Source organism: Nycticebus coucang, chromosome 11 (assembly GCF_027406575.1).
Source record: "Nycticebus coucang isolate mNycCou1 chromosome 11, mNycCou1.pri, whole genome shotgun sequence".
NCBI classification, from domain to species: Eukaryota; Metazoa; Chordata; class Mammalia; order Primates; family Lorisidae; genus Nycticebus; species Nycticebus coucang.
This window is the reverse complement of record NC_069790.1, coordinates 4,253,588-4,263,955: the sequence shown is the minus strand read 5'-3', so window position 1 is coordinate 4,263,955 and position 10,368 is coordinate 4,253,588. Positions and strand designations below refer to the sequence as shown.

The following is a 10,368-nucleotide window of genomic DNA, read 5'->3' as shown; positions in this document are numbered from 1 at the left end:
TTTTTTTTTTTGTAGAGACAGAGTCTCACTTTATGGCCCTCGGTAGAGTGCCGTGGCCTCACACAGCTCACAGCAACCTCCAACTCCTGGGCCTAAGCGATTCTCTTGCCTCAGCCTCCCGAGTAGCTGGGACTACAGGCGCCCGCCACAACGCCCGGCTATTTTTTGGTTGCAGTTTGGCCGGGGCCGGGTTTGAACCCGCCACCCTCGGTATATGGGGCCGGCACCTTACCGACTGAGCCACAGGCGCCGCCCAAAGGCTGTTTTTGTTTTCATTTTTATTTTATTTATTTATTTATTTATTTTTTTTGTAGAGACAGAGTCTCACTGTACCGCCCTCGGGTAGAGTGCCGTGGCGTCACACGGCTCACAGCAACCTCTAACTCTTGGGCTTACGCGATTCTCTTGCCTCAGCCTCCCGAGCAGCTGGGACTACAGGCGCCCGCCACAATGCCCGGCTATTTTTTGGTTGCAGTTTGGCCAGGGCTGGGTTTGAACCCGCCACCCTCGGCATATGGGGCCGGCGCCCTACTCACTGAGCCACAGGCGCCGCCCTTGAGATAATTTCTTGTATCTCTGTGGCATTTGTTGTTATTTCCCCTTCATCATTTCTGATTGAGGGTAGTAGAGATTTTACTTTTCTTTTTCTGGTTAGTCTAGCCAAAGGCGGTTTATGTATTTTATTTACTTTTTTAAGAAACCAATTTTTCGGAACGATACAGAGAAGATTAGCATGGCCCCTGTGCAAGGATGACACGCAAATTCGTGAAGCGTTCCATATTTTAAAAAAAAAAAAAAAAAAGAAACCAATTTTTCGTTTTGTTAATTTTCTGAATGATATTTTTGTTTTCAATTTCATTAATCTCTAATTTAATTCTGGCTGTTTCTTTTCTTCTGCTGGGTTTAGGATAAACATTGTTCTTCTTTTTCCAATTCCATAAGATGGTTTGTGAGTGTGGTGAAGTGCTCACTTTCTGTTTTTTGAAGGTAGGCATCTAGCACAATAAATTTTCCCCTCAGGAGTGCAGGTTTTGATAACTTGTGTCTTCATTGTTGTTATGTTTGAGGAAATCAACAAATTCCTCTTTTATCTCTTCCTGAACCCAACTATTATTCAGCATGAGGTTCTTTAGTTTCCAAGACTTTGTGTGGGGATAAACATTTTTGTTGAAGTTGAGCTTCACCTTTATATTCTGTGGTCTGAGAAGAGACATGGTGTAATTTCTATTCCTTTAATTTTGCTGAGGTTTGATTTGTATCATAGGATGTGATCTATTTTGGAGTATGTGCCATGAGCTGGTAAGAAAAAAGTATATTCCTTTGGTTTGGGATGGTGCATTCTGTATATGTCTATTAATCCCATTTGATCTAGGGTCACATTTAAGTCCTTTGTATCCTTGTTTAGTTTCTGTTTAGATGATCTGTCCAGTTCTGTCAGAAGGGTATTGAAGTATCCAACTATTAAGTTTTTGTGAGATATCATGTTGCTCAGACCCCTCAAGGTCTGTTTTATAAATCTGGGAGCATTTAAATTAGCTGCATAAATGTTTAAAATTGAGATTTCATCTTGTTGTATTGTTCTTTTGACTAATATGAAGTGTCCATCTTTGTTTTTCTTAACTAAAGTTGCTTTGAATCTGCTTGTATCTGAGAATAACATTGCAACCCCTCCTTCCTTCTCATTTCCATTTGCTTGAAACACTGTTTTCCATCCCTTAACCCTGAGTCTTGATTTGTCCTTCAGGGCTAGGTGTATCTCTTGGAGACAGTATATGGATGGCTTGTGGGGTTTTTTTTTTTTATCCATTCAGCAAGCCTGTGCCTCTTCAGTGGGGAATTCAATGTATTGACATTTATTGAGAGTATCAATGAGCATTATGGAATTTTATTCATCTTATTATGAGATGGATTGCTGTGTATTTTTATCCTTTGTGTCACTGTGGAAGCTAAGTTCTGGCCTTTGGCTTATAGGTGTTTGCTTTGGTGGTGGTACATTGTGGTGTTCAGTGTTGACAATTGATCTAAGTATTTCCTGTAGAGCTGGTCTTGTGGTGAATTTCTTTAATCCTGCACAAGATTTGATTTCTTCATCAATTTTGAAACTAAGTTTAGCAGAATACAGGATTCTGGGCTGAATATTATTTTGTTTAAGGATGTTGAAGGTGGATGACCATGCTCTTCTGGCTTGGGATGTTTCAGTTGAGAAGTCTTCTGTCATCATAATGGCTTTGACCCTGTAGGTTAATTGGTGCTTACCCCTAGCTGCTTGCAAGATTTTCTCCTTCATCTTGACTTTGGACAGGTTCATTTCAATGTGTCTTAGAGAGGGTCTCTCTGTTAGAGTTGAGATGACTTGGGTTTTGATATCCATCTGAAAGGAGTGTGTCAGGATCTTTAGTAAAACTTGGGAAGTTTTCATTTATGATAGTCTCCAGTAGGGCTTCCATACCTTTAGGACAATCTTCTTCTCCTTCAGTGATTCCTATTATCTGTATGTTTGAACACTTTATAGCATCTCATAGTTCTCTATGTGCCTGCTCTGCTCTCTCTTCTTTTCTGACTCTGTAACTACCTGTGTTAACTGAAAGACTTTATCCTCTAGATCTGATGTTCTCTCTTCTCCATGGTCTAATATATTTTTGATACTTTCTGCTGCTTCTTTACATTTCCTGATTGTCTCCTTCATTTCCTTAAGCTCAACCATATCTTTTCTATATTCTGTATCTCTCATCTGACTTTTGGTTCTTTCTATTTTCTCATCCATTCCATGTATTGTCTTAATCATCCTTATTTTAAATTTCCTTTTTGTCTGATCCATTAATTCTCTGTAGGATGAGTCTTCTGTAAAAGCTGCCTCATGGTTCCTTGGAGGAGTTGCTCTACTTTGGTTTTTCATGGTTGTTGAATTTTTCTTTTGGTTCCTCCTCATGTGTGCTTTTTTCTTGTTCACTTCCTTGTGCACCCTTTCCTTCTCACTTCCTCCTTTGCTTCAAATTACGTTGTCTCAGTGTTTACCTGATGAAGAGACCTCTTGGTGTGAGGTCAAAATGAGGAGAAAGGTAAGGAGCAGGCAGGGAGAAACAGGGGGAAAAGAAAGAAAGTTAAAGAAAAAGAAGAAAAAAATGGAAGGATGAATAACAGAAGAAAGAAAAGAAGAAAAAGACCTAGAGAATAGGAGAGAAGAAGGTCAGGAAGAGAGGCTGAGAGTAACAGAAGAAATAGTATTGATCAGGACGGTGCTAAGGCCATGCTTGTAACTGAAGGGTTTTGAGGGGGCTGGACTGAGAGGGTTCCTCAAAATCAAGTGTTTCTTACAAGCCTGAGCAGAAACAGACTCTTCCTCTGGCAAAACTGGGAATGGAAGGAAAAGAGCAAAAACAATAATCATCGAGGAAGAATTAAGTAAGAATGAAAATGGAATACAAAAATTCTGCAGCATGGTCTCGCCAAAACTATCTTCCTAGGGCCAGAGGTAGAATGGTCTCTTAGTCCCCTTGAGCCAGCTCACTGCTGTGGCATACCTGCCAGACCACAGCCATGTCACCCCAGCTCTCAGCACAATAATAAAAAAGAAAATCATGTTAAGATAAGAATAGATAAAGGAAATTAAAACTACCATTGTATGTAACAGAGGAGAGAAAGGGAAGTGGAGTAAAGAAAGAAAGGATACAAGAAAAGGGAGGGGATAGCTTAGTTGTTACAGAGCCGATTATTGTGGGAGAGATGAGAAAGGTAGGAGAGTCTCTGTCCAGACAGAATGGACTGGAGGGAAATAGGAGAGAGAATAAATGAGTCTAAAATACTGTAACCAAAAAAGACTGGAGCCCTTGCTCTTGATGAAAGTAAAAATAGAAGTTAAGAAATGAACCAACCATACAAATAAGCAAGAAACAAAACACTTCAATACAAAATAGGTAAAGCTCTAAATAACCCTAAATAAGCAATGTCAGTAACAAATAAATGAAAAAACAAACACAACGCCCCCTAGAAAAAGAAAAAAGAAAAAAGAAAATACAAGAAGAAAAAGGAAAAAAAATTAAGAAAACTAATTACATATATTCCTATACACATAAAAGCATATATATATATATATATATACACACACACACATAGTGGTGCAGTTTTAGGGGATGGACAGCACAACTGCTAACCTCTCTCTAGAACCCAGGCATATGCCACATCCCCAACTTAAATGTCCACAGCGATTGCCCTATTATTTTATCAGCAACCAGGTTCTGCCAGGTCAGGAACTCAGACCTCTCCTGTACGCTTCAGAGGCTGGTCTCACTTGTGCCCCAGACAAAAGTTCTTGGGGGGGGGCTAGAGTCCCTGAGCCTATCACGACTAGGGGACCCATTGTAGCAGATGGACTGAAGTGGCCATGTTCCTGCAGGGGGCCGGCCTCACGGCCTTGCCATAATGACCAAACCCTTGCACCAGGACCTTCCTAGACTGGCTGTCTCTACCTCTGCCAAACTGGTAGCAAATTCGCTCCATCCAGCCCTCGGTCTGGCTGCTCTATACTGCAGGCAACCCACTGCAGGCACTTCCCCTGAGAACTGACAGGTGCAAAAGGGCTCCCTCCGACTGCCTGCCCAAGACTGGCCTAGCCTGTCTGATCTCCCTGCTGCCCCGGTTCACATATAGCAACTAGCACCCTGCCTCCTTGCAGAGCACCCCTGAGCCGCAGCACCAAGCAGAATCATGCTCCAAACCATCCCACTAACTCTTGTTTCTCAGTTACTCCCTGTGAACGCTGCCCCCACAGTCTTCTTGGTTAGTCATCTTCTTCCACCTCCTCCATTTTTTCCAGAACTTTGTTGTTTCATGGCTTTGGAGGCCTTAAATCTCAGGTACTGGACAAGGGAGGGGTAAATTTCTAGTGAAGCCTCTTTCTGGGGGACGGGGAGGGAGAGGGGAGAGAGAGGTTTCCGGAGTTCTTTCCCCAGAAGGGCCCATGCATTGGGTCAGGGCCTACCCTTTGCTTCCTACTCCAAATACAGGCAAACTGTATAGACTTCAACATGTGAGTTTTTTTGGAGGCATAACTACTCACTCCATAAAAGACGTCCCACAGAGAGAGGTGCAGGGAATCCCCGACATGGCGGGGTGGAAGTCTGAGGACCTCAGCTTTATCACCCCCTGGAGCAGGGGTTCTCAAACTTTTTAAACAGGGGGCCAGTTCACTGTCCCTCAGACTTTTGGAGGGCCGGACTATAGTTTAAAAAAAAACTATGAACAAATTCCTATGCACGCTGCACATATCTTATTTTGAAGTAAAAAAACAAAACGGGAACAAATACAATCACACTGCTGCATGTGGCCCGCGGGCCATAGTTTGAGGACCCCTGCATTCCCTGGAGTATTTGATGTGCTTGCATGTACTGAGTTGGGACTTACCCTTGTGTGTGAGATTTGGGGGATGCCTTAATTGTAGACCAAAATTAAGGAATTTCTCTGTCCGCAGAGAGAGAAGCAGAGAAAGAGGTAGGGAGCAGGTTGGGAGAGGGGGTTATTTATCCTACGGAAAATATAAAGTTATATCAGAGAATAAACGTAACCATACTGTGTGGGTCATGTGTTCATGGAAAACGAAAGACCAAATGTAGCTAACCACAATTTTTCATGTAACTGTTGGGGGACTAGTGTAAGGAATACTCTGTCAGTGTTTCTGAGGTGGAATGTTAGAAATTTAAACCCTATTCTCAGTAGAATCTAAGAGTAACATCTGAATCAGAAATCTCAAAAAAGAGCAGTTGCATGCATTGGAGGAAACCTCATAATTATGGCTGAAACGCCACCAGAAAATATAAATGTTTGAAGGATCAGTTAAAGGCATTGAAGGGTTTTCCTCTCATCTTTGATTTTAAGGGGCAGGAACATGTTTGATACACACACATATTTACACATGCATGTGTGTATAGGTGTGTGTGTGTGCATGTGTGTGTGCACACATACACACCCACACCTTTGTGAAAAACAGGATAAGCAGCCTGCACTGACCCGGCTGCTCAAGGCCCTGGCAGGGACTCCACCTGCAGCGGTCGTCTTCCCTCTTACCTGCTTCCCACTGTGGCTTCCCCTTGCAAGGTGTTGATGGTGGTGGCTAGCATTGAACTTTGAACAAGCCTACAGATAATTACTAATTGTCTCCTGCAGAAACCGTTATTTTACATTGACTGGAATAGAAATCCTTGCAGACGCCAAAAGTTTACATGGGATTACAGCATTTTACATGAGGAAAACTGTGGCTGACTCTCCGGGCATTCAGATTCGTATGGAAAACATGAACTGTATCCAGTGGGCAGCCCATTTTCTACCAGGCTCACAGCTTGCTTTCTATTAAGTGCATCCTGACTTTTTCCTTGTTTAGTTTGGCTCCCAGAGGTTGGGCAGCCACCCTTTTATGGGTGGCATGGCTCCAGCAGATTATAAATGTGTAGCCCTGACCCATTTTTTTCTGGAACAAATCTAGGGTTTGTTTTCTTTTACTTCCTTGTTCATTTAATTCCTTATGGCTTAGGACGAGTCATCTTGAAAGAGGAGTTTGATAAAGCACCTCTAATTAAAAATTACCTTGCGGGCTCCTGCCCTTACCCTGGGTTTGGTTACTAGAAGGTCTCTATCAAACTAACACGAAGGTTTTGTCATCAGTATTTCAAACCTGCTGGGGTATTTGTGTACTCGGCTGAACTCTAATTCTTTAGAGACCGTCACTGTTTTTAATTTGTCATTCTTGTTAGGATTTCATGAGGAAGGTGGGAAGGAGGATGCGTGGCAGAGTAGGCTGGAAGGAAGTGGGTGAGGGGCCAGTGAACCAAGCCGAGGGGAAGGAGAAATGAGGAGGGCAGCGGGTACACAGGAAAGGGCAGGGGCCAAGGAGGAGTAAAGAGGGAGGGGAAGAGAATGGAGAGGGGCGGAAGGAAGTGTCTGGGCAAAAGCCATAAAACCAAGCAAGAGGAGAACTAATTTAAACCAGGCAGATAGAGATGAAGAGCCTGCAGTATTTAGGTCCATGAAATATGTGGTCTCTCTCTCTCCATTACAGACTCTATAGTGACTGAGGTCCGTGTCCAAAGAAAAGACTTGGTTTCATGGAGGTCTCACAACTTGAGCAACCCTGTGCTGCAGTCCACGCTTTGCCTCCCTATTTCCATCTCAGAGAAGGGTTAAATCATTCCTCATGCTCCCGCTTGCTCCCTCATTTGCTGTGGGATTGCCCAGCACCTTCCTGGACAACAGGTCCTTTTCTTCATTGCAGATGGTGCCCTCTGACTGGGTTGAACCCCCGAAAGGTCAGGGGCACAGTGACATAATCATTGCACCCAAATACTCTCAGTTTTGAAAGTTCAGCCCTACTGCAGGTGCACGTGACGCCTGAAATGAAGTCTAGGGAGACATCCTGGAGTGAGGCTGCAGGAGGCTGAGACTTTTTCCCTTTCTGTGGCCAGGGAAACCCAGGGGACTGCTCTAGAAAATCTCAACAATATTGTAAAGGCATTTTAAAATTTTTGCCACCCTTGCTCATTTTTGTAGTCAGGAGAGTGTAAAGTTCCTCCCTGTTTCTCTCATTGTTTTGTTTTTAAGATTGTATTATTAGGAAATTCAAACATGCGGAAGTGTTGAAAGAATCATGCAGCGCACATGCATATGCCTGGCACCTGTTTCCTTAGTTAACACATCTCACTCCACCAGCCTTACACATATCCATCCTCTGTCCACTTATTAACCTCAAGCTTTTTGTTTCCCTCTCTATGTAGAGCTCTGGCTGGTGTGTCATTTTCTCTCCTTAATCTGCTGATGACTCATCCACTTTCATCTGTAATCAGGCCACATCTTCTTCCTTCCAGGGCAGAGTCTCCCTTTGGTTAATAGTCGCCATTCATCACTTCCCTACTTGCTCTCATATCTTTCTAGACTCTATTTGAAATACAAAGAGACACTTGTGTTTTATTTTATTCTTTACTTTTTGAGTGTTTGTTAGTTTTCCATTTCTCATATAGTACTAGGAGAAGAGCCCAGAGACCCTCACTATTATATTCTCGGTAAAACCACTTATAGGAGCTGATTTGCTGTGGATTTTATTCCAAATATAGCATAAGCCCTCATTTTGCCCTCCTTCTGCTGCTGTTATCAGAACTTTAAGGAAATTATTCTGCTGTCTTTCGGCTTCCATTACTTTCCTGAGGAGAGACAGCGGTCACAGAAGCAGTAGCTGCCCTGTGTGCAATACGCCATTTTTCTCTGGATGCCTTGAAGATTTCCCCTCCTATCTTTGGTCCCTTTTAGTTTGACTGTGATATGCCCTTGTGTAGTTTTTTTTTTTTTTAATATTAATCCTGCTTGAGGTTGATAAGCTTTTTCAACCTGTACATTTCTATCATCACTAACTTTAGATGGTTAGGGGCGACTGTTTTTTCGAATACTTTCCCTACTGTCTGCTCTTTCCGTTTCTTCTTCCTGCCCGTCTTCTTCAACTACATGCATTTTAGACATTTGGGAATTTTCCACATTGGCCCCTGAGCCTCAGCCCATTTCTTCTAGTCTCTGTTCTTTGGATTGAAATACTTTTCTTCTCTTAATGGATCTGAGGGTCGACAGGTGCGCGGATGCACGTTTTCCTTTTCATCTTCATTCTCCTGCTCAGCCCACCGGGAGAGATACACACACATACAGACGTGAAAACTGACTTCAGACATTGAGTTTTCAGTTCTAGTATTTCTGTTCATTCTTTCCTTTAGTTTCTCTTTCTCTGCTGAAACCTATCTGTCGGTTTCTTGTGAACATGCTTTTTTTTTCCCTTTGTTTTTTCTGGGGTGGGGGCAGAATTTTATTTATTTTTATTTTTTATTGTTGGGGATTCATTGAGGGCACAAGAAACCAGGTTACACTGATTGCATTTGTTAGGTAAAGTCCCTCTTACAATTGTGTCTTGCACCCCAAAAGGTGTGTCACACACTAAGACCCCATCCCCTCCCTCCTTCCCTCTCTCTGCTCTTCCTTTCCCCACCCCTCCCTCCTTCTTTCTCTCTCTGCTCTCCCCTTCCCCCAGCCCCACCATGTCCTTAATTTTCCTCATATCAAAACTGAGTACATAGGATTCATGCTTCTCCATTCTTGTGATGCTTTACTAAGAATAATGTCTTCCACTTCCATCCAGGTTAATACAAAGGCTGTAAAGTCTCCATTTTTTAAATGGCTGAATATGTGGTATGGTATACATATACCACAGCTTGTTAATCCATTCCTGGGTTGGTGGGCATTTAGGGTGTTTCCACATTTTGGCGATTGTAAATTGAGCTGCAATGAACAGTCTAGTACAAGTGTCCTTATGATAAAAGGATTTTTTTCCTTCTGGGTAGATGCCCAGTAATGGGATTGCAGGATCAAATGGGAGGTTTAGCTTGAGTGCTTTGAGGTTTCTCCATACTTCCTTCCAGAAAGGTTGTACTAGTTTGCAATCCCTCGAGCAGTGTAAAAGTGTTCCCTTCTCTCCACATCCATGCCAGCATCTACAGTTTTGAGATTTTTGTGATGTGGGCCATCCTCACTCGGGTTAGATGATATCTCAGGGTAGTTTTAATCTGCATTTCTCTAATAGATAGGGATGATGAACATTTTTTCATATGTTTTTAGACATTCGTCTGTCTTCTTTAGAGAAGATTCTCTTCATGTCGCTTGCCCATTAATATCACCCAAGAAGATTAGGTTGTTATAAGATGTTAGTTTCATTTCCTGGTTTACTATTTGATTTGAAATGTCTATGTGTCTATTTTTGTGCCAGTACCATGCTGTCTTGACCACTATGGCTTTGTAGTACAGCCTAAAATCTGGTATGCTGATGCCCCTGGCATTGTTTTTATTACTAAGAACTGCCTTAGCTGTGTAGTTTTTTTTCTGATTCCATACAAAATGCAGAATCATTTTTTCCAAGTCTTGGAAGTACGATTTTGGTATTTTAATAGGGATGGCATTGAATCAATAGACTGCTTTGGGAAGTATAGACATTTTAACAATGATGATTCTTCTTAGCCATGAGCATGGTATGTTCTTCCATTTGTTAATATCTTCTGCTATTTCCCTTCTTAGGGTTTCATAATTTTCTTTATAGACATCCTTCACCTCTTTTGTTAGGTATATTCCCAGGTATTTCATTTTCTTTGAAGCTATGGTGAAGGGAGTTGTGTCCTTAATTAGCCTCTCATCTTGACTGTTATTGGTGTATACAAAGGCTACTGACTTGTGGACATTGGTTTTGTATCTGTAGACATTATTGTATTTTTTGATGACTTCCAGGAGTCTTGTGGTTGAGTCTTTGGGTGCTCTAAGTATAAGATCGTATCATCAGCAAAGCGGGAGAGATTGATC

At 42.2% G+C, this 10,368-nt stretch overlaps 1 non-coding gene across 1 annotated transcript; it reads left to right on the top strand.

Annotated features, from left to right (window-relative positions):
• Nucleotides 1-682: 682 nt before the first annotated feature.
• Nucleotides 683-785, top strand: LOC128560538 (U6 spliceosomal RNA). Its single transcript, XR_008373035.1, has one exon. It is a non-coding gene; the product is annotated as a U6 spliceosomal RNA (small nuclear RNA).
• Nucleotides 786-10,368: the final 9,583 nt, after the last annotated feature.